The 24354-nt window shown below is 34.5% G+C and overlaps 1 pseudogene; it reads left to right on the forward strand.

Annotated features, from left to right (window-relative positions):
* The first annotated feature begins 2100 nt into the window (after positions 1-2100).
* On the forward strand, positions 2101-3279 carry LOC101717574 (nucleophosmin-like; annotated as a pseudogene).
* The last annotated feature ends 21075 nt before the right edge of the window (positions 3280-24354 follow it).

Here is a 24354-nt window from a genome sequence, read left to right on the forward strand (position 1 = left end):
TGTGTGTGTGTGTGTGTTTGGTATTGGGGATTGAACTCAGGACCTTGCACTTACGAGGCAGGCACAGCACCACTGAGCTACATCCCTGGTCCAATTGAGATCTTAATAAACAAGAATAAGTGGGCCGGGGATGTAGCTCAGTGGGGAGAAATATCCGTATATTCTCCTTAATTTTATGCCAGATTTACTTTATCTATCTATCATCTATTATCTATCGTTCTCTCCATTTCACACACATACCCACATACACAGATAATAGGTAGTCCTTTCCAATTCACGTACTACCAATAATTGTTTGCTGTGATTTAATTAAATTGGCAAAATTCCCCAATTTGAAATTAAACAATTCTGGAGATAGTAGAACTTGACTTTAGCAAGTATACTGGTACTATTTGCCTACTAAATAAGATGCTGAGTACAACTGGTAGTATTTTTCAATAATAATCACAACACTATCTCCCATTCTAACTTCTTTTATGTAATGTGAACTTGCCACTTTTCATGAATCTGGATCATCTTTTACTAATAAGATAACATGAAAGAGAAGCTGTGAGGCTTCTGAGGCAAGGTCAAAAGAAACCATGAGTCTCTGAAAGTTAGGTTTCCAGATAGTCCAGGATGGCATGGCATGCGCACTTTCAGACATTATGCTCTGAGAAGCCCAAACCAGAGAGAACATTTGTAGGTGCTCTGATGAATAATCCCAAGTTATCCCAGCCTGAAGAGCCTCAGTCCAAATGCCAAGAATGGGGATGAACAATCACCAAGAAGATTCCAGTACTCAGAGCTACCCCCAGCCATTCTAGTCCCTAGCAGAGACCAAGGCATCAAGTTTCTATGGCAAGGCATCAAGTTTCTCTATGCCTGATCCACAGAAACTGTGAGTATAAATAAACACTTGCTGAATCAGACAGCTCTCTTGATGTTAGACAGCATACCAAACAGGAGAGGTTTATTTGGCTCATGGTTTCAGTAGACTCAGTCTATGGTTGGTTGGCTGCAAGGCCTGTAATTTCTACAAGTATTTCTACAAAAGAAATAGAAATAAAGCAGTTAAAAAGAAAATAAGAGAAAAGAGAAAAGCCCACATAATATTATGTTATTTGGATTTTGGGACAAAAAAATTACTATTTCAACCTGAGGAACCAAATAGGAGGAACTTAAGTAAGGAAAGGATGACAAGCATAACATACAAAAATATTAGTACAAAAGTAATCATTATAAAAAATATAAATCTTTCTTGCTACCAAAAGAATTTCAAAAGGTAAATTTTAAAAATTGAAAACTGAAAACAGAAAAATGTAACGCATTACATTATACATGTACATATGTATGACACCAAATATGTCAGTCATATTCATACATGTAAATAGAATTGATCACTTATTGAAAATGATGTTTATTTTTATTTTTTATTTGGTAGTGCTGGAAATTAAACCCAGGGCCTTGCACATGCTAGGTAAGTACTCTCCTTATAAGGTCTGCTACATTTGAGTAACATAGCTTAAAAAAATGACTCAGAAACACGAAAAATAAATAAAATTAGACACAGCACACAATATGTATTGGACACCATTTTGTCCTACCTCTAATTCTTTCAGGAACTCTTCTAACTCTAGTTACTGTTCTGGCTATAGGTGCCAAGTAGCCTTTGCATCTGTGTGAGCCCAAGGTGCCTCACTTCCAACACCAGAGGTCTGAGGCACCAGAGAAGGTCTGCATAAGACAACCTCAGCAATTATGGGCAACCCAAAGATCCAGGGACGTTAACATATTTCTTCCAAAAGACTATAGCACCTCCCAAAGGTACTCCCTAACATCAAACTTTTAACACATACATCTTTCGGGGACACCTTCATACCAAAGCCTTATAAAATTTTGTTGAATGTAACTCTATTCTGCTCACTCACAAAATGCTCTCTACGGAGAATTATTACTGAGCCAAATATCATATCTGAGTATGATTAAATTTATCCCAAATAGTAATATTAATAGAATATCCAGCCCTGGCGTGATTCCGTCCTGCATGTCTGTTCTCTGGGGCAGTAGCTATTTATTTCCATCTGCATTCTCTCCCACCTAAGTGCATGCCACCACTCCATGGAAGATTCGATGCATATGGACATGAGCCCCCTGAGGCCCCAGAACTATCTTTTCAGTTGTGAACTAAAGGCCCACAAAGATTATCACTTTAAGGTGGATAATGATAAAAATGAGCACCAGTTGTCATTATGAATGGTCAGTTTAGGGGCTGGTGCAAAGGATGAATTGTACATTGTGGAAGCAGAGACAATGAATTACGAAGGCAGTCCAACTAAAGTAACACTAGCAACTTTGAAAATGTCTGTACAGCCAACGGTTTCCCTTGGGGGTTTTGAAATTACACCACCCATGGTCTTAAGGTTGAAGTGTGGTTCAGGGCCTGTGCATACTAGTGGACAGCACTTAGTGGCTGTGGAGGAAGATGCAGAATCAGATGAGGAGGAGGAGGAGGAGGATGTAAAACTCTTAAGTATATCTGGAAAGCGATCTGCCCCAGGAAATAGTAGCAAGTTTCCATAGAAAAAAGTAAAACTAGCAGCTGATGAAGATGATGATGATGACGACGATGATTTTGATGATAAGGAAGCTGAAGAGAAAGCACCAGTGAAGAAATCGATGCTAGATACTCCAGCCAAAAATGCACAAAAAATCAAACCAGAATGGAAAAGACTCAAAACCATCAACACCAGGATCAAAAGGTCAAGAATCCTTCAAAAAACAAGAAAAGACTCCTAAAACATCCAAAGGACCTAGTTCTGTAGAAGATATTAAAGCAAAAATGCAAGCAAGTATAGAAAAGGGTGGTTCTCTTCCCAAAGTGGAAGCCAAGTTCATTAATTATGTGAAGAATTGCTTCCGGATGACTGACCAGGAGGCTATTCAAGATCTCTGACAGTGGAGGAAATCTCTTTAAGAAAACAATTTAAACAGTTTGTTAAAATTTTCCGTCTTATTTCAATTCTGTAACAGTTGATATCTGGCTATCCTTTTTATAATACAAAGTGAGAACTTTCCCTACCGTGCTTGATAAATGTTGTCCAGGTTCCATTGCCAAAAATGTGTTGTCCAAAATGCCTGTTTAGTTTTTAAAGATGGAACTCCACCCTTTGCTTGGTTTTAAGTATGTATGGAATGTTATGATAGGACATAGTAGTAGTGGTAGTCAGAGATGGAGATGGTGGGGAGACAAAAATATACATGTGAAATAAACTCAGTATTTTAATAAAGTAAAAAAAATAGAATATCCATCTAGTAATAGCCAATGTTCCTTCAGTCAAACAATATTAAGGAAAAATATCCTAAGGGAGAAAAATTGATGATTAGGACTTCATGAGACTGACTTAAGAGCTTCACAAGCCTTAAGTACAGCTGATGGGAGGTCAGAAATGTTCACTATGAACCTGTAGGTCTAGCATTATGTTCCATGGTAGTATTAATAATTAATTTATTAATTATTTAAAATATTATCTATGCAGTGAAATAGAGGATATTCTTTTTTTTTTTTGAGAATATTCTTTAATATTCCAGTAGTGAACCACATCCATCTCTTGAGGCAAGTGTAACTACCTCCAGCACCTCCAGTTTCCCCCAGCCCTACCTCCCTTCCATCAAACTACTCAAGGACCCAGTGCTTGCACCCAGCCAGAATGGCTGCTCCTCATTCAAGATAGTCCTTGCTACTTTCATAAAGTAGTGTACTTTTCCCCTTCAGAACTTAACATATGTCTAATGGGTTCTTCTCTTTGAGCCACTCTTCTCTTCAAATCCAATTAGGACATAGTACTTTTTACTTTTAATTTAAAATGTTCAAGAAGCACAAAGCCTCATATAAGTGACAACAATTAGATCACAATGTATAATTTTACTGACAGAATTATTGTTATTACAATAACATTTGCTTTATTGTCTCAGGACCAAATGCTAAATGGCATTATATTTTAAGGAATAAAATGTATTTAAATGCAGTTTAATTATATCAACTCAAAAAAAGCTATTGTTTAGATGAGTTTCTTAATGTCAAAGATTACTAGCTAGAATTTTAAAGTTTTATATTTTTAAGGTTTGGACTTTTATTATATCAACTTTGACTCCCTTACACAGTAAAAATTGTAGTTATATACACATTTGTTTCAGACATAAAGAAATTTAAATAGTAGGAAATCCAGAAAAAGAAGTGTCTTTCATTCCATGTAATGCAAACTACAAAATGAAAACAATGAACTATATTTTGTGAATACTACAATTACTTCTGTAGAAATGAGTCTATAAATGAAATTACTGGTCAAGAATTTATCAAAACAAATCACTGTGTACCAAATATAGCCATGAAGCCATGCACTGTGGAGAATTTCTGTAATTATTGTTTCTTATAGAAAAAAATGTGATGCCTTACTTAAAAAGAGAGGAAATGAGAATACGTGTAGCTCTCATTCTTATTATTATAATGGAAGCTCATGATTCACAGTATAATTAAGAATTCTGTTGTTGACACTATGGATAAAGCTGGCACTTCTTTTATTTAGATCAGTGTCACTTAAGCATACACCACAGATACTTTGTATTAATCTGGAAGAAAATATTTGAGATCTGTACCTAGTTAAAAGCCCACTATAGAAGCAAAGGAAGTACAACCTAAAATTAAATAACATGTTAAGTAAAATCCACAAGATGTTGAACTAATACAGCATTAAATTACAAATCACATGGGTACGTCACATCATGGAAGGAAGAGTTTATGTTATGGTTTTGAAATATCATCTTGAGGCAGTTTTCTATTATCATGTATCAGTACAGTATAGATTCAAATATATAATGCCATTTCTCAAAGTTTCTTTTATACTACCTCACTGAGACTCATCTATCCAAGCACAAACATAAACTAAACTCACTCTGACAGACATATTACCCACTTTAGAGAAGTTCGCCTGAAATTTCAAGCCTGTATTTACCCTCTTCTGAAACACTCTTTCCTTTTTAGTACATGTTCAGAATATGTATTGATTACATTCATCTTGGTGAGTCTGTATGTGTACATAGCACATTCTAATTCTTTTTTTATTTCTCCTTACCTTCTTCTACTTTTTGGCCCTTCTATCTCTTGGTCCCCTTTTCATTTGCCAAAGAGCTATCTCCCTGTTTCAAACCTATTATATATCTTTTATTTCTCTCTTTAAATTATTTATACTTTTGGTTTCTATATAGGACAAATAATGCAATATTTAAGCTTATGTGTTGGATTTATTTCATTTACTATTATGGTCTCAGGGTCTCTCCATTTTCCTGCAAATGACTCAAGTTTATCCTTCTTTATGGTACAGTAGTACTTCCTTGTGTATAAATACCATATTTTCTTCATCTATTAATCTGTTGATGGGCATAGAGGCCACTTCCAAGATTTAGCTGTTATGAATTGTGCTGCTATGAAAATGGATATGCATGTATCATTGCAATGTAATTTATCTTTAACTTCTTTGGGAAGATGCCAAGAAGGGGAAGAGCTGGGTTAAATGGACTTTCTTTATTTCTTTCTTTCCATCTTTCTTTCTTCCTTTCTTTCTTTTTTCTTTCTGTTTTGAAGAATTTCCAAAGTGATTCTCGTAGTGGTTGTACTAATTTACATTACCAACATCAATGTAGAAGGGTTCCTTTTTCCCAACAGCCTCACCAGCATTTCTTGTTTGATTTATTGATGATAACCATTATTTCTGGAATAAGATGGAATAATTATGTTATTTTAATTTACATTTCTTTAATGGGCAGAGATGCTCAACATTTTTTCATGTATTTATTTGCCATTTGTACTTCTTTTTTTAAATTTTTTTTTATTAAATTCTTTTATTGGTACATTGTAGGTATACAACACAATTACATTTCTCACTGGGAATTGTACCTTTACATAATGCATCTTGGTTCTTATTTTTTCCCCATTCCTAGCCCTCCCTTCATGCCCTCCACCCTTCCCTATTTACAAAGACTTTATTTCCATTTTTTCTATTTCTCAGCATTTTTCCTTTCCCTTCTTTCCTTTTCCCTGCCCCTCCCACTACCCCTACCCCTTTGGACCTTTTCTTCCTATTTTGAATTTTCGATTATTCATTCTAATCATTGGTACATTTTAGGTATACAATATACCACAGTGATATATGTGTGCCCATGTTCATAGCAGCACAGTTTGTAATAGCTAAAACTTGGAAATAGCCCAAATGCCCATCAGCTGGAGACTGGATAAAGAAAATGTGGTTTTTTTATAAAATGGAGCACTACTGAGCCATAAAAAATGAGAAATTAGAGACATTTATAGCTAAGTGGATGCACATTAAGGCGATACTCTTAAGTGAAATAAATAGAACACACATGTATAAATACCAAATAGTTTCTCTTGTGTGAGAAACTGAAAGTGTAAATAAGGACTAAATGTATAATAGGTAATGTGAAATAGGAAGAAAAGGGGCAAAGGGGAAGGAAGTGGGAGGGCTAGGGGAAAGGATAGAAGGGAATGGGATTAATATGAGAAAATGGAAAAATAGGGACAAAATCTTTGTAAATAGGGCGGACTGGAGGAGTTGAAGGGAGGGCTGGGCAAGGGTGAAAAATAAGAGCCATTTGTACTTCTTCTGAGAAGTATCCGTTCATTCCAGTTGCCCATTTTTGATCGGGTCTTTTGTTTTGGGGGAATCTAATTTTTTTTAGTTCTTTATAAGCCTAGATATTGGCCTTGTGTCTCAGAAATAGCTGGCAAAAAATTTTTCCCATTCTGTAGATTGTCTCTTCATTCTGTTGGTTGTTTCCTTCACTTTGCAAAGCTTTCTAATTTGATATAATCCTATTTGTTGATTCTTGATACTATTCCTTCTGTTCAGAAAGTCCTTGCCTATGCCTATGACTTCAAGAGATTTATCAATTTTATATTCCAGCAGATTCAGTGTTTCCATTTTAATATTTAAATCTTTGATCTATTTTGAATTTATTTTAGTGCGTGTTAAGAGATGTGGTTTTAGAGTCAGTCTTTTGCATGTATATAGCCAGTTTTACCAACACCATTTGTTAAGGAGGCTATCTTTCCTCTAACATCTGTTTTGGCCCCTTTTTCAGAGACCAGATGGCTAAAGGTGTCTGAGATTGTTTCTCCATCATCTATTCTGTTCCACTGGTCTACATGCCTTTTTTGTTCCAGTACCATGCTATTTTAACTACTTAAGCTTTGTAATATAACTTGAAATCCAATATTGTAATTGCTCCTGCTTTGCTTTTTTTGCCCAGGATTGCTTTTCCTATTCTGGAAATTTCTGGTTCCATGTGAATTTTAAGACCTTTTTGTAGTTCTTTGAGAAATTCTATTGGTATTTTGATTAGAATTGCATTAAATCTCTATATTGGTTTTGGTTGTAAGACCATTCTTAAAATACTGGTTCTACCTATCCAGGGATAGGAGATATCTTTCCATTTTCTGATACTCTCTTCAATCTTCTTTTTCAGAGTACTATAGTTTTCATTATAGAGGATTCTTACTTCCTTTTCTCTAACAATGAACCACAGTATTGTTGATGACACAAGACAAATCAGATGCTGGCCTACAGTTAAAACCAATCTATAGCAACAAATATGCCACCCTGGCAATAGCAAAGAAATCAGCAATAATAATAGAGACAAAGACAAAATGAATAGTGACATACCATAAGACTCAATAAAAGCTTCCACTGTCCCACCTTAAACAACAGAAAAAAGATCTGCGATAATAATATAGACACAAAGACAAACCAAATATTGACATATGGCAAATATCTACTAAATGCAACAACTGTACTATCATTAGCAATAGAAGATAACAATAATACATAAAGGCAGCTATCCAAAGATTAATAAAGCTTAATAGTTATAGTAATGAAAATGGAGGCAGTGAGGAAGGAGGAAATGAAAGAACTCAAATTTGAAAACTAAAGTAAAGGAACATAACAAGGAAGAGAGAAAAGTGTGATAAAGGATTCTACTAAAAGAATAAAAAATTAATAGTTAGATAAAAGTAATAGAAAAGAACAAAGAAGAAAATAAGAAAGCAACAGTTTGAAAAAAGAGAAGAAACCCCAGCCCCCCCATGAAGAAAAAGAGAAATAAGTCCAAAAAATTTTTCCATGTTCAGTGACTCCCAGTTTTTGTGTCCCTCTGTATGCCGCAAGTCACCACTTTCTCTACCTAGCTTTATAGATGATGGAGTTGTGAAGTATATCCCCAACCCTGCTCCAGAGACCTGTCTCTATGTACCCCAATGTGGGAATTGTCCAAGCTGAGGTGTATCCCTGATCACACTGGCAGATGGGAAAGTAAACTGAACACTGAGATTTGTGCTTGATGTTGGCCCTAGGGCAAGAATTCTGCTAACTTACTGCCAGTACTTTCAGACTCAGTACCCTCTGAAAAGTATTATGCCCAGCCTGGCTTTTTTTACCATGGAAGGCAGGACAAGTGTTTTTTCTGGCCTTGTGCTTAAACTTCTCAGGTAGTCTATGTCTAGCCCATGGTCTCTTTGTGACTATCTCTTATGGGTTTCTCCCACCCAGTCACTGTGGTAGGGTGACCTCAGAAATGCTGAAGTGTAATTGCTCTGTAGTTCAGGCTTAAACAATTAACCCCTTTCTGAAGGGGGTCCTGATTAAACACTAGCAAATAAAGCAGGTACTGCATGGATTTCTTTTCCATCTCTAGCCTGCCATACGAAATACTTTTAATATGTATTTGCTAAGCTAAAGATTTTCATTATAGTCAAGTGAAGAACAGTTTTATTTAATGGGTGATCAGTACAAAAACTACCCTGAGATTAATAATTTAAAACCACTGAGGAGCCACTTTGATGAATATCAAACTGTATTAATAAGACAAAACATAGAACATAAAAGGCCTGATATTATTTAGTTTGAAAAAGGTTCAATTAAAAAGATATGGGTTGCTATAATATGTAGGGAAGGCTACTACTGTGCATAGGTGAGTGATGTTCAGCTCTATTCAGACTTCCATGGGAAAAGAATGAAAAGAAATTACCTTAAAATATATCATGACAATTGCTCAATTAAGGGTGTATAGAGGACATTTAGCATTATAAAAGTATTTAAGAGATATAGAAATAGTTTCAGAAGTTTAAATAAAGAATAAAAATAATATCCCCTAAAGTACTGGACATATACTGCTACCTTATCTCTATTTTGTATTTTATATTTTTAAGATGCACTAATATATTTAATCATCACAAAAATCTTGAGGAAAAAATGGGTAAATGAATTATAATTTGCCTGTAAAATCTCTAGTTTTAGCCCTTTACAAAGGAGATATGTTGATTTCAATTTTAGTATTTCTCATAATACTAACATAAAAATTCTAGATATAAACCTATATTTTACAAGCAATAAAGTCAAGATGCTTGACTAAAATTATAAAAGTAACAAATAATGGAACGGATATTGAATAAGAAGTCTCCAGCCCTTCAATGTTAAAGGATATCATTCCAAGTAAAAAGTCTAGAAAATTTTAGGGTATATATTCATTTTAAAGAGAGAGGCTTTTCCTGATAGAATGATTACTAGTTGATAATCAAGTTTTAAGACTTGGAAAACATTCCAAACATTTACTAAAAGAATAATATGCCCATAGTTCAAGAGTCAGTGTTGTAGTTTATTGAAAATTCATATAGGAAATGTGGCAGATTAGAGATTATTGAAAATTTTTTGCAACTCTTCTCACAGAGAATTGGCTCTATGATGACTGCTCTTGAATCTGAGTGAGCTCTGAGACTACTGTGATGGATAGAATATGTTAGAGATACACCCAGGTCAGTTTCCAATCCAAGGGATGAGAAGACGCCATCTTAAACTCCTTGTTTCTTGGAGAGCTTTGAGTTGCTATGTGGAATACATCTACTGTGAGATGTCAATGTTAAGATTTAAGTGATGTGTTCAAAACTTTCATAGGACTCAGGCTAAGCCAAAAATTAAGTTATATTCCTCTGCTGAGGCACCAGATGTGTTTGTGAAGAGATCTTAACTCTGAAGACTATGCTACCTGCCAGCTAAATACTATCAAATAGTATCATTCAGCATCAAATAGGGAAATATGGGTTGACCAAGCCCTACCAAAATGACTGACTCACAAATCATGAAATATAATAAATAATTTTGTGCTTTAAGTTCCTAAATTCTATAGTAATTTGTTATTTATCAAGTGATAACTGGGACATAATTTGGTATCTGGAAGTATATAGCTATGATAGAAAAGATTCTAAAACCTATACATTTGCTGAGATTTTGTGATGGAAAAAAACTAGAAGAAAGTATTGGTGAATCCTTGAGGGTGAGCCACTCCCAGTGCCTAGGAGGAGGCTTCTGGGTGGCCGTACCACCCCCGTCAAGCATACAGGAGATGAACTGCTCCCAGCACCCAGGAGGAGGCTTCAGGGCCTGTGTACCAACCCCTCCCCCAGCACAGAGGAAGTGAGCTGCTCCCAGTGCACAGGAGGAGGCTTCTGGACAGCCATATCACCTCTCTCAGTGCAGAGGAGGTGAACTGTGCGGGCACCAGCAACACTCCACCCTGCTCCTGTCAAAATGAGAAGACACATAAACAAGCCTCAAAACCAGACTTCCAGATCACCTAAAGCAACCTCAAAGGGAAATGTGATGGAACACTCTGATACTCAACCAACTGGACTCCCTGAACTGGCAACAAAGGAGGATCTGGAAAAAATAAAATCAGAAATAATTTCTCAGATAACAGCAGAGATGGTGCCCATAGTGCAAGACGTAATTAATAAACCTAGAGAAGACACAGATAAAAAAATAGAGAATCTGAGGTACATGATGGGATCCCAACATACAAAACAAATGGAATCCATAAAACAGATACAAACAGATTTCCAGGAGATTAAAAATTCCATTGAAAGCTTACACAGCAGAATGAGCCAATGTGAGAACAGAATTTCAGATATACAAGATAAGATTGCATTTAGTGACCAGGAAAAGAAAAATTTCTTTAAAATAGTAAAGGACCATGAGAAATCAATCCAGCAGCTGCTAGATGATGCAAAGAAGAATAACATAAGACTGATTAGAGTCAATGAAGAAACAGGAGAGAGTGCAGATGACATAAAACTCTGTTCACAGAAGTAATGGCAGAAAACTTCCCAAGCAAGGGAAAAGAAATTGACATACAGATAAGTGAGGCATATAGAATTCCAACTAGCCTTGATCAAAAATATCTACACATAGGCATATAGTTGTTAAGATTCCAGAAACCCAGCAGAAGAACAAAATTCTACAAACAGTTAGAGAAAAGAAACAAATGACATACAAAGGAAAGCCCATTAGAATCACAGCAGACTTCTCAATGCGAACCCTCCAGGCAAGAAGAGCTTGGAGTGATGTATTTCAAGCCCTAAAGGAAAACAGCCTACAAGCCAGATTGATGTACCCTGCAAAACTATCTTTCAAAAATGATGGAGAAATAAGATACTTTCATAACAAAGAGCACCTAAGGAACTTCATGAATACCAAACAAGCACTCAAAAAAATTTTAGACAATATCCTAGGAAAAGAAAACGAGAATCACAACCCCAGGAAGCCCAGCAGAATGAATCCATCAGGCACAACAAGAAATTAAATGCAAAGGGGGAGAATCCCACAAAAAGAAAAAGTCATGACAATGGTAAGTCAATAAGTACGAGTTATAACCATCAATGTTAATGGTCTCAATTCACCAATCAAAAGAAATAGCCTGGCAGAATGGGTCAAGAAGAAAGATCTGACAATATGCTGCATACAATAAACACACTTAATACAAAAAGAAACTCATAGACTGAAAGTTAAAGGGTGGAAAACAATACTCCATGTGATAGGAACCTGAAAAAAAGCAGGAGTAGCTATCCTCATCAAGTGGATTTCAAATCAAAACCTGAAACACTTCTGATCCCAAAAATTTCAATTAAGGGATAGTCAACTTGAATGTTCAAATCTATTGTGAACATGTGTTTTCATTCCTTTTAAGTAAAAACTTAAGAACTGTTGGTTCTTAACAGTAATACAAGAAATTTCTATATTGTTTTCCAAAATGGTTTTATTTTACATTCACATTAGCAGTATTAGAAAGTCTAACTGGTTCACACCTAAGCTGAAATTTGTTCTTTTAAAACTTTTAACTATGGGCTGGGTATTTAGCTCCATGGTTCTGCCACCTGCCTCACAAGCACAAGGTCCCGAGTTCAATCCCCAGTACCCCCAAAAAATAAATTAATCACTTCTCAGCCTTTTGGCTAAGGTCAAGTGTAAAACTTTTAACTGCATCTCCCTAATTAGTGTATAATATGATTTCGTTATTGTACTGATTAGTATTTTTCTGATTCTAGTGTTACACACCTTTCCTTGTGCTGTACTGGCTATTTATCATCTTCTTGTGTATACTTATTAATTGGGTTGTCTATGAATGAGCCATAAGTGTTCTTTATATATTCTGGTCATAAGTTATATGTATTATAAATATGGTCTGTTTAAGGACTACTTTTCATTTTCTTAACGATGTTATTTAAAGTTCTATATTTTGATGGAATCTCATAATGTTTTTACACATCATGTTTTTTGTATCCCAGGAAATTCTTGCCTACCCTAAATTCATGAACATTTTCCCTTATAATGTCTTTGTAAAGTTTTATAGTTTTAGTCTTTCATATTTTGGTTCATAGTTCCTTTCAAGTTATTTTTCTGGATGGAAATAAAGGGTTGAGGTTAATTTTTTACATACGGATAACAGGTATTCTAGTAACATTTGCTGAAAACACTCTTTTCCTCTGCTCTTGAGTTGAGTTTATGATCTATAAAATGTTAATATCAAATAATCTTTCAAAACTCAGTGGACTATATATGTGTGGTTCTATTTCTAGATTCTCTATTTTATTCCAATGATATATATGTCTTTCCCTATGCCAATGCTGCCTTGGTTACTGTAGCTTTAGAGGAAGTCTTAAAATTAGGTAATAAATGTCTTCCAACACTGTTTTTTTTTTCTTTTTTCTTCTTTTTACTTTTCTAGGTCCTTTGTACTCCTACATAACTTTCAAATTTCAATATCCAATTCTTCATTTATAGCAAGTATATATAGACCTAAATTTTTATATCTACCTTGTGTTTTCTAATCCTGCCAAATTCAGATACAAGTTCTAGGGGCTCCTAGAGATTTATTAGTATTTTCTCTGTAGATGATCATTTCATCTACATATAAAGATTCTACCTTTCCAATCCTATGCTAATTGTTTCTTTTTATTGCCAGCCTATTTTGTTTTGGGCCTATGTTTCAAAGTTTAATGGACAGATGAAGAATAGGCATATCTGTCCTTGTTCCCCACCTTAGGGAGAAAGCATTGTATCTTCTCCATTCATATAAGGCATTTTTGAGAAAAGTATGGAGTAATGTCTTATCTTTTGAGAAGTTTCTGTTTTACTTCTAGTCTCCTGATAGCTTTTACCATGAACAGCTGTAGAATTTAGTCCAACTAATGCAACTAGTGACACGATCATATGGCTTTTTCCTTTCCTCTGTTAAAATGATGTCTTATGGATGTGGATCTTCCAATGCTGAACCAATACTGCCATCCCTATAATAAAACCACTTTCTACCTACTGCCAGATATGACTTCTAATAGTTTGTTTGTTAAACAAATTTTTATCTATGTTCATACTTTTTTCTTCTATTATCTTTATCCAGTTTTAGTGTTAGCACAATGTTGACTTCCTAAAATGAGGGGAGAAGTATTCCTTTTTTCTGCTTTAAATGTTTGATATAATTCATCAGTTAAAATGTATATGAGCCTGTTGTTCTCATATAGGTAGATTTTTAAGCTAGGAATATACTTTCTTTAATAGGTGCTATTCAAATTTTATATTTCCTCCAGAGTCAGTTTCATTAATTTGTCTTCCAAGGTACTTCTTAGAAGTTTTCAAATTTATTTTCAAAAATTTTTGTAATATGCTTTCTATATCCTTTTAAATTCTGTAAAATCTGTGATAATGTCCTCTAAATTTTGATATTGTAATTAAAACAATGTCTGATTGAAAAAATAAATCCATGAAAAGTTTCAGACAGACCATGAGTGTATTAAGGACAATGAGGAAAATGATATTAGAGGGCATTAAAAAGGGTAGTCATGTGATATGGAAGGAGAGCCATTAGGATTAGCCACTAGCTATTGGCTTACACCACTATGGAAAATAGAAACACAGCATCACAATCACAGAAATCTTGCTAAGGAGGTTTGCAGGCACAAATTCTTCTAGCTACTGAAGAAAGCCTTCAGTTTTCTAGGATTATAAGAGTTCAAGACAGTTTTCCCAAGAAAATAAAAACTACCACAAGTAAGAAATAGCCTTCGAGAAAAGAATAAATTCAGATCCTTCTTAGTAAAGCACAATCTGAGGATAAAAATGAAGTAAAGTGTAAAAATATAAAGCCCTTTTTAAAGACCTCAGATAAAGTTGGTGTTTCACAGATCATTTTATCTGGACAAAATGACAATTAAGAACAAAAACTATCTTAGACATACCCTGTAGACTGTCTAAAACTTTTGAGACTTCTGAATATCTTGAGGGCATTGTCTTAACTTCATAGAGCACTCTAGGTATAGTAGTAGTATATTTCTGGGGCTAATGTTGTCTGCTGGAGTAGCTTGTAAAATAATGTGCATAAAGAATACAAAGCTTTTTAAGGAGTTATAACAATTAGACTGAAAAAAGTAATATATAGAATGAAAATGTCACTTTGGTCCCTAGTTTTCTGCAGACAAAAGTAAATCTGAGAAAACTACTCATCTATAAACATAGGGTGTTTCTAAGAGAAAAGAAAAGGTAAGTTCTAAGTCATAACTGAACGCTCAAAGGAAAACGTAAATAGGCACAGAAAATTATTTTTATAGAATACTACTGGGATCTAATTTTTTTAAATAACAAGATGTGCCTGACTACATTTCATAGTTGCTATGGATTAGATATTGCCATATGTTTCCTAGGTTTTCTCTTTTTGAACAAGGATGTCCACTGCTGTTATCCTATGCCTTTCTCACCATTGTGTATTGTGATAAAAAATATAACGCAGATTTTATTCCCAGGTTAAGTGCAAAACAAACCACACATGGGAGGAACCATGACTCATTTAAAATGGAATGAGTTGAGGACTGGGAATGTAGCTCAATGATAGCATGCACAGGGCCCCTGGATTCAGTTCCCATTACTACAAAAAAATACAAAATAAAATTAAAAAGTAAGTGGAATAAATTGTTGGACTTTGCAATGAGAATGTGAGATGATAAGCATTTGTGACATTTAGAAAAAGTGAATGAATGTATTTTCCATGTGGAAGAATTGTAAGCAATTTTATTGTTCAAGGCAAACCATTATGGATTATAGATGACTGGATAGTCTTTAAAATCCCTTTCATCGAGAGTGAGCCAACCATCTTTCTTTTTGAATTAAGCAGACTTTATAGCTACTGATATAATTCAATAGAAGTGATATTAGGCCTGTTTCAACTCAGCGAACTTCTTCAGCTCAGTAAAGAACATCTACAAAATCCTTATTAGTCCTATTAAACACCATATTAAAAATTCTAATGTATAAGACAGAAAAAGAAATAAAAATATAAATGTTGGAAAATAAGAAACAAAATGATGACGTGATTTTCATGTAGAAAATTCCAAAGAACCTAGCAAGATGTAACTAATCAGAAAGTGTGCCAACTTCATGGAATACAAGAACAACACATAGAGCAATTATTTTCTTATATACTATTAGAAACTATAAAAGTGTCATCATTTATTACATCATCAAAAATATAGCAATTAAGTACAAATAAAAATTTAACTTTGGAAATGAGTGGAATTTGTAAGGCTAATGACCAAAAAAACTGCAAAAGCACTGTACTGTAGCAGGAAAAGTTGTTTCCTTACAGGTATATGTTAACAATTCTAGAACATTTATACAGAAATTGGACACATAAGTGGATGGTCTAAACCAGCTACTCAACGTTAACATCAAATGTGGTGTGTCACACTGTTGATATGTACTCTTGATACATATCCATACTGCACGGTAGAGAGAATGTGTACCCACCCCTCACCTTGATGTAATGAAAAAGGCACTTTACCTTTTTGTTACCTCACTTTATCTCTCCTAAAAACACATTCTTTCAATCTAGTCATGAGAAAAACAACATAAAAATTACCATTAAGACATATCCTACAAAACATCTGATGAGTACTCCTCAAAACTGTCGAAGCCACTGAAAAGAAAAAAATAAAAGTCTGAAACTGTCATTTATATCCAAGAGAAGCCTAAGGAGTAGGACTACTGACTGTTACGGAGTTTCTTCAATGGGATCCTATAATAGAAAAAAAAAAAGGTATAAAGGCAAACCTGAGACATCTGAATACTAAATAATGTGTATACTTTCTGTAATAATAATGCTTAATGTTATTTGATTAATTGTAACAAAAGTACCAGATGTTAATAAGAAAGAAAGCTAAATATGGTCTATATGAGAACTCTCTGTACTATATTCTAAATAATTTTGTAAATATAAATGTGCTTTAAAATGAAAACTTATTTTTAAAAACAGCAAGTTTGGAAAACTTACAGTATGTGAATTGAAGTTAATGTAGATTACCAACCTGCAATAATCAACAGTTCTGTCTTGGCATTAAGATATCCATAGAGCAATGGAATAAAATAGAGAGTCTAGAAATACACTCACACAAATATAGTCAGTTGATTTTCAGCAAAGCTGATAAGATAATTCAATGAAAAAATGCCTTTTCAGCAAATAGAGATAGAAAAATAAGGTATCTATACACAAAAAAATGAAATTTAACCCTTACCTCACACCTCACACAAAGTTATCTTGAGATGGATCATAGAACTAAACATAGGAATCCAGATTAATGAAATTCTAAGATAATAACAAAAACATTTTTGTGTGCATAAACAAGATAACTGCTGTTGAAAAACATAAATACCTTTGTATAGAGAGATTTAGAGAGAAATTTCAAATGTCACAAAATGTTAGCAATCAGAAAGTAATAGGCCAGGCATGGTGGTTCAGGCCTGTAATCCCAGCATCCTTGAGGGAGGCTGATGCAGGAGGATATGGTGAGTTCAAGGCCAGCCTAGCCTACATAGTAAGTTCAAGGCCAGACTGAACTACATAGGTAGACCCTGTCTCAAAAAAACAAAAAACAAAACAAGAAAAAAAAAAAGAAATGTGAAGGGTACCTGAATGTTCTTATTATTTTTGAAAATTTTCTCTAGATCTGAAAGTTTTAAAAATTAAAAAGTTTAGGGGAGAAGATAATAATGGAGTCAAATAGAATATGAAAAACACTGCAGTATAGCACTGCTCCAAATGCCTTGAAATAATTAAATTTGACTGTATTAAGTACTCTAACTATACAATAAATAGCTTTAAAATAAAACAAAAGGAATTGGCAAACATTGACAAACACATTAGAGATTAGAGTAAAAGGAAGATAGAAAAAATATTCATTGAATTTAGCACCATGAATGTCATTGGTGACTTAGATAAAAGTAGTTATGACTGGAATAGTGAGAGTGGAAACAAAATTGAAATACAATTGTGTGTAAATAACCATCAAAGAAACAAGAACAGTTGCAGTGAAATCTTATGACAAGATTAGAGAGAATTGCCTCTTTTCCAACAGGATAGAAATAGAAGGAAATGGCTGCAGATATATAAGTAAGGTTTAGACTGTGATGGGAAGATGACAGATTATTCACTGGTCAATTTCTGTTCTTTCAGTGAAGAATGAAGATGTCTCCACTTGAAATTTAGCCTGGGAATGTTGTGAAACGTGGAGTTGGAAAGTTAGCTTCTTAGAGCATCATAGTAGGATTTCTGCGCTATCATCCATTGGAGAATGAATTTGTGTTCATTCATGGCTGGACATGAATTCTTTTTTTTATTAATTTTATTGATACATTTTAGGTTTACAATATAATGACATCGATCATTGGAAATTTTCACCTTTATATAATCTCTCTGGGTTCTTATTTTTCCCCCTTCCCCTGCCCTCCCTTCAACGCCTCCATCCCTCCCTATTTACAAAGACTGTTTCCATTTTTTCATTTTCTCATATTAATTCCATTCCTTTCTTTCCTTTCCCCTACCCATCCCACTTCCCCTTCCCCTTTGCTCCTTTTCTTCCTAATTCACATTATCTATTATACCTTTTAGTCCTTATTTGCACTTTCAGTTTCTCACACTAGAGAAACTATTCAGTATTTACACGTGTTGGACATGAATTCTTGTTACTGTTACTTAGGTAACAGCATAACATTTTTTGCATTTATCCAAGAGCAATTAAAACTGTATAGAAATTATTGCAATGGGGTTTTTCTTTCTTACTCAAATAATTAAAATGCCCTTCAACTGGTCTTTGGACAAGATATATCAATACAATGGAAAATTACCCAACTACGAAGAGAAAGAAACCAACTATAGATACATGTAGCAACAAGGAATCTCAAATACATTACGCTAAGTGAAAGAAGCTGGATTCAAAAGGATGTATAGTGTATTATTCTAGCTATATGACATTCTGGAAAATGAAAAACAATAGAATATTTTTAAAAAGCAGATCAGTAATTTCTTAGGGAGTAAATTACAAAGGAGCCTTCTTGGGAGTTTCTTGGACTAATAGAATGGTCTACCTCTTGATTGTGATGACAATTACAGGACTATGTGTTTATTGAGTCTCATAAAATTGTATACTAAAAAGGAAGAACTTTACTTAATTTTAAAAACAATAGTTGATAATTGATAAATGTAGAGGCTTGGACTCTGATATTGCCTGAGGAAAATTAACAATTGTGTGGTGCAAGGTGAAACTGGTCTTGACAGTCTCTCAAAACAGGAATTCCCAGCTGTTCTGCAGAGAACAGGCTGCAGGTATACCTGGGATGCTGATCCCTTTCAGTTCCAGGGGTGGCTGGGCAAGCCCTGGACCCCATAGCTCCTAAACTAGGCATTTCATCTGCAAACAACCTCACCTGTCGACCTCCTAGGGCTGTGCACGTATTATCATTTGTCTGCATTTGCCATGATGGGAGTCTGCACACGTGGCACCCCTGTCCTAGGAGATGCACGCACCTTCTAGGAAGACAGTGCTGCAGTTCTACTGCACGAGTGATATGAGAGCTCTCAAGAGAGCAGCTTGGTGACCAGGGAGTACTTCCTCCCCAAGACTCCGCTGGAAACCAAGTCCCAATAACAGAAGCAAGCACCACCATGATCACAGACTGCACACAATAACAGCATGAGAAAAGCTACATAACAAAACAGAAAGGATAAAGTCAGATCTGCGTTAGATAAAGTTAATCATCTTTTTTTTCCATTAAGTTTATTGGTACATTTTAGGTATACAATACAGTTACATTTATCATTGGGTTCTTGTACCTTTACATGACGTATCTTGGTTCTTATTTTTTCCCCGTTCCCCTGCCCTTCCTTCACCCTCTCCACCCATCCCTATTTACAAAGACTTTGTTTCCAATTTTTGCTTTTCTCATATTTTTTCATTTTCCTTCTTTCCTTTAAAATACTCTCATTATTTAATATGGAAGAAAAATTCAATGAACTTAGTATTACATTCAATAGCTTGGGTGGCAGTTTGAGGAACAAAATAAATCTAATTTCAAAATAAAGGAAAGGAAGTAATAAAGGCAGAAATTTATACATTTCAAAAGAAAATTTTGTATTCAAGATATTACAAATATTGAAATATAAGGAAATATTTTGAATAAAATAAAAATAAGTTAACTACAATTATAGCAATAAATAAGAACACGAAATTTTCAATAGAAGTATGAGTTCCAAAGAAAAAATTTTAAAATCACTAAAATTGATCAAAGACAGAAAACATCAGTAAACTATTAACCCCTAAAAACATGAAAAAAGGTGCCAAAAATTAGGCTCAACTTTCTCATGTTATATAAACTTTTCAAAAACATAGACAATCTCTGTCAGCAGTATCTGCTAATACTATCTGGTGATTTTCTTGTCAAATTGTGTGGTCCACATATATTGCTTTTGAAATTGGAAACAAACCACTGAACTTCCATACTATTATTAATTCCTTTTGGATTTGGCTTTTGCAAAATTACCTAAATAAACTAAAATTAAACACAATTTTTTAAATTTTTTCTTTATTCCTCCACAAAGCATTTGCAGCTTCTCAGTGATTAGATGTCACAATCTGTTTAAAAACTATCATTGCTTGATGGTAAAGAATTGTTTAAGAACATTATAAACTAACCAAGCTTCCAGAGCCCAGATGATCATATATGACGCGAACCACAGGAATTGTCAAATGACTCTGTTCAAAGAGCTTGTCTCCAAGTCTTCCTTCATCACTTAACTGTTCTATGAAAAGGGGAAATGTCAGACAACTGCAAGTGTTGAAATATAAACTCCCTCTGAAATCTAAGTTGTATTTTTATCATATCCAAGTAGCTCCTGAGTTTCTTACAAAGTAATGGGAAATTTATTTTATCTCTAAACATAATGAAAGTGCAAAGAAGAGATACAGCTACATTTGCCCTATATATGGTGACAGACAAGCCCTTGGCTGTCATCAAGGGGGAGACACACAACACATATGACACAAAAATCACTTTTCTAATGAACTGTACAGTGATTGTGAATAAACAACTAAGCAGTCACTTTCATAACAGAACAGAAAACTAGGAAGAAAAACAAAATGGAATGATGTAAAAGTAAAGGCCAGAATCACCTAAACTCATCTTTATTTTTATTTCCTTTTTCCCCTTAAAATTTTAAAATCTGAATGACAGTTTTCAAAATTATCTAACTCAACACACATTTTCAATCAAAGGTGGGTTGTTAAATGTCTGTAGATATTGGAATGAAAGTGTGATCCCCAGCACAGCGAGTAAGGCACTCCAAGAGAATACCTTATATTTTTACAGAATATGCATAAAGTGAGAGGCACATACTAAGGAACAACATTTCAGGTTCTTGAAGAACTTCAACATCCATAGATCATTCATTGCATTGGTAGTGACTGGATGTGCCTTATGTAAATTGAATTCCTTTTTCAATTTGGCAAAACAATGCAAGCAAGAAGGTGTTGACTCCTGACTGCCTGTTTGGCAGATAGCTCTAGGGGTCCTGAGAACTGGGTTTGTCACATATTTATATCAATTATTTTCTGTATATGCTGAACACACATTGCTTTTAAAAATAAGAAAAGAAAAATACATAAGAATACAGGGCAAAAAATGACAAAATCCAGAAGAGTAGCCAGCCATTACACAGAGGAGGACACCATTAAAAGTGGGATTTCACTATAAATTTTTCAATAAATTCTCTATGGGCTGGCTATCCTATTTCAGGATAATGATGATAAGACAATGTGATCTCATAACCACTGTGAGAAATCACAGAAGAGACGATATTAGAAATAAGTTCCTTATTTTTAAATCAGGGAAGAATATGGGTTTATTTATTCGCCAAATATTTACTGAACACATAATGTATATTAGTTCCTATCATAGGTTGGCAAATAGAACAGTGAAAAAAATAGTTTATTCTCTGAAGGATTTGACAGAATATGGTAATATTCTGTCAATGGGAGGGGGGGGTTGAAACACTCCACTATAGTTCAAAACAAAGTATTAGAATTTCTCTTAAGATTTTTATGCTATAGGAGCCAGGGATTTAGCTCAGTGGTTCCAATGCCTGCCTCACAAGTGCAAAGTCCTGAGTTCGATCCCTGGTACCAAAAAAAAAAAAAAGATGTTTAAGCTATAAATAATGAGATAAGCTTTATTAATATTTAATATAAAAAATTGGCATACACATCCTTATGGAGCTCAAGTATGAGACCATCATATGTGTTGTATAGTTGATTAAGACATCTTGATGGAATCATGGGAGTTCAGATAGGTGGCCTTTGCTCATATTTGAACCATTGAAAATTAAGCATATAAGTTAAACAGATTGACAGATTACATTGTCCAGTTTTAATGAAATTACTCTTCTGAAATGAACCAGAAATTTAAAAGGACTTCGGCAAAGGAGCTCACAAATGAAAGCAATACTCCTAATGAAAGTAAAACTGAATAATTAGAAAGTGACAGTGTTAGGATTTTTATTCTTTCTTGAGCAAATCCACACTTGTGAGTTAAAAGTCAATCATAGTTTCATCAGATGAAGTAACAGTCATGTTACTTTTACTAAAATATTGAAAGCCCAAATATTCTTAATTTTGTAATATATAATTATTAAAAATCTAATTATAAAAAACTTTACATTGAAAAAAATTTAAATAATTAATGTATTCAACTTTTTGATTCCACTTCAATTTCTATAGTTGTCCAAGTTTCATATTATGTCTATCATATTTATATTTGATTACATTTAAATTTCATTATAGGCACATAATTTATATATAACTAACTATATATTTGTCTTAGTTACTTTGTTGCTAGGACAAAATACCCAACACATATAACTAAGGAAAGAGAGGTTTATTTTGGCTCACACTTTGTAGAGGTCCATAGTCAGCTGGCTCCAGGGCAGGGCACCATGGCACAGGGGCCTAGTAGAGGAGGCTCGCTTGGGAGCATGGAGGCAGAAAGCAGAAAGAGAGATTGGGTCCTTCCAGGCCATGCCCCACCTCCTCCAACCAGGCTTCACCTCATAAATCTTATTCAGTAAGTGGATTGATTAGTTTCCACACATTAGTGTCATCCTCTCATGATCCAATCACCTCCCCAAAACCCCACCCATAAGCACATAAAGCTTTGGGGAACATCTAGCTATAAACCATAACAATATTGAAATGCAAATTCATAAAAATATTTTACTGTATGGAATGCACCATCAAAAACATTTGGAAGTCATTTTTTGGAGGATATAAATTTTCTAAATAGTTCTATGAAGCTAATATCAATAACTAGGAATACATGAAAAGATAATTTGTGAGCATTGGAAAAGAAAGAAAAGTATAATTTTAAAGAGGAACATAGTGATCATTAGAATCCAACATGAATTTTTAAAAAAATAAGACATACAACTGACTTCATTTATATTTTAATAATTCCCTCTCACATTTAGAGGATGGAGCAAAGTATTTAAAATAAAATCAAGATGTGAATAAAATAGTACACTTTAGGTAACACATGCTAAGAGGAATATCTAGTAACACAGAAAATCAGAATAATCTTTCTATCTCAATTCCTGTAAGAGTACAAGCCCAAATTTCTATGATTACTCTGAGAGTGAAATCTGCAATGCATTGATTCTGCCACCCTTCACTGACCCCCAAATGATGCCTTCACCACCTTCTCTAGCCAGTTTAAGTTCCATAGCTCAGTCATTACAATCATTCCCTGGCTAGGCTCTTAGCCCCCTGGCCTCTCACTGGCATTCTACACTAAACTTCCACCATCTACACCGAAATGTAAGCTTGAATCTAAACAGGACTGCAACTGAACTAGACACAATCATGCTATCTATCTCACTAAATTCTAGCACAAGTAGCCCTTAATGCCACCAAAGATTGTTACATTTCTCTCATCTGTTCACATTTTCATTCCCCTAAACAATTATTTTATGTTTGTCTTTTTGAGACATCCACCATTTCTCTTCTATCCTGTGTTCTAATTACCTTGCTTCTGATTTCACCATGATAACTGAACTTATCACAATGAACTACACACATCTATGCCTATAAACCCTACTTACCCATCTGTTAACATGGAGAATGACACAGGTTCCTGGATATAACCTGTCAGGAATTATAAAGGGTCTGAGATTTTATTTTATTTTCAGCCTGAAAAATTAGCTTACCAAAAGCCACAGGAGCACAAGGTGTACACAGAAGACAATTTGTTATTGCTTGAAATTGCAGTATTTGGTTCATTTTCATTTTCTTGTGATGGTTCCTGTGGTTAATTTTATGTATCAACTTGACTAGGTCACAGGATAGCCAGATATTTGGTTAAACATTATTTCTGGGTGTGTGTGTGTGTGTGTGTGTGTGTGTGTGTGTGTGTGTGTGTGTGTGTGTGTGAAGTTGTTTGGGGAGGCAAATAATGTTAAATTGAATCCATGAACTGACTAAAGCAGATTGCCCTTCCTCCCTAATGCAGGTGGGCCCCATCCAACTTGATGGATTTCTGTAGAATAAGAGACGGAGTAAGAAAGAATTCTCTCTCCTGGCCTTACTGTCTCCAAGGTGGGAGGGACACCTAT

Source organism: Heterocephalus glaber, unplaced genomic scaffold, assembly GCF_053883595.1.
Source record: "Heterocephalus glaber isolate CG9 unplaced genomic scaffold, H.glaber_assembly_v1.0 deba00000347, whole genome shotgun sequence".
NCBI classification, from domain to species: Eukaryota; Metazoa; Chordata; class Mammalia; order Rodentia; family Bathyergidae; genus Heterocephalus; species Heterocephalus glaber.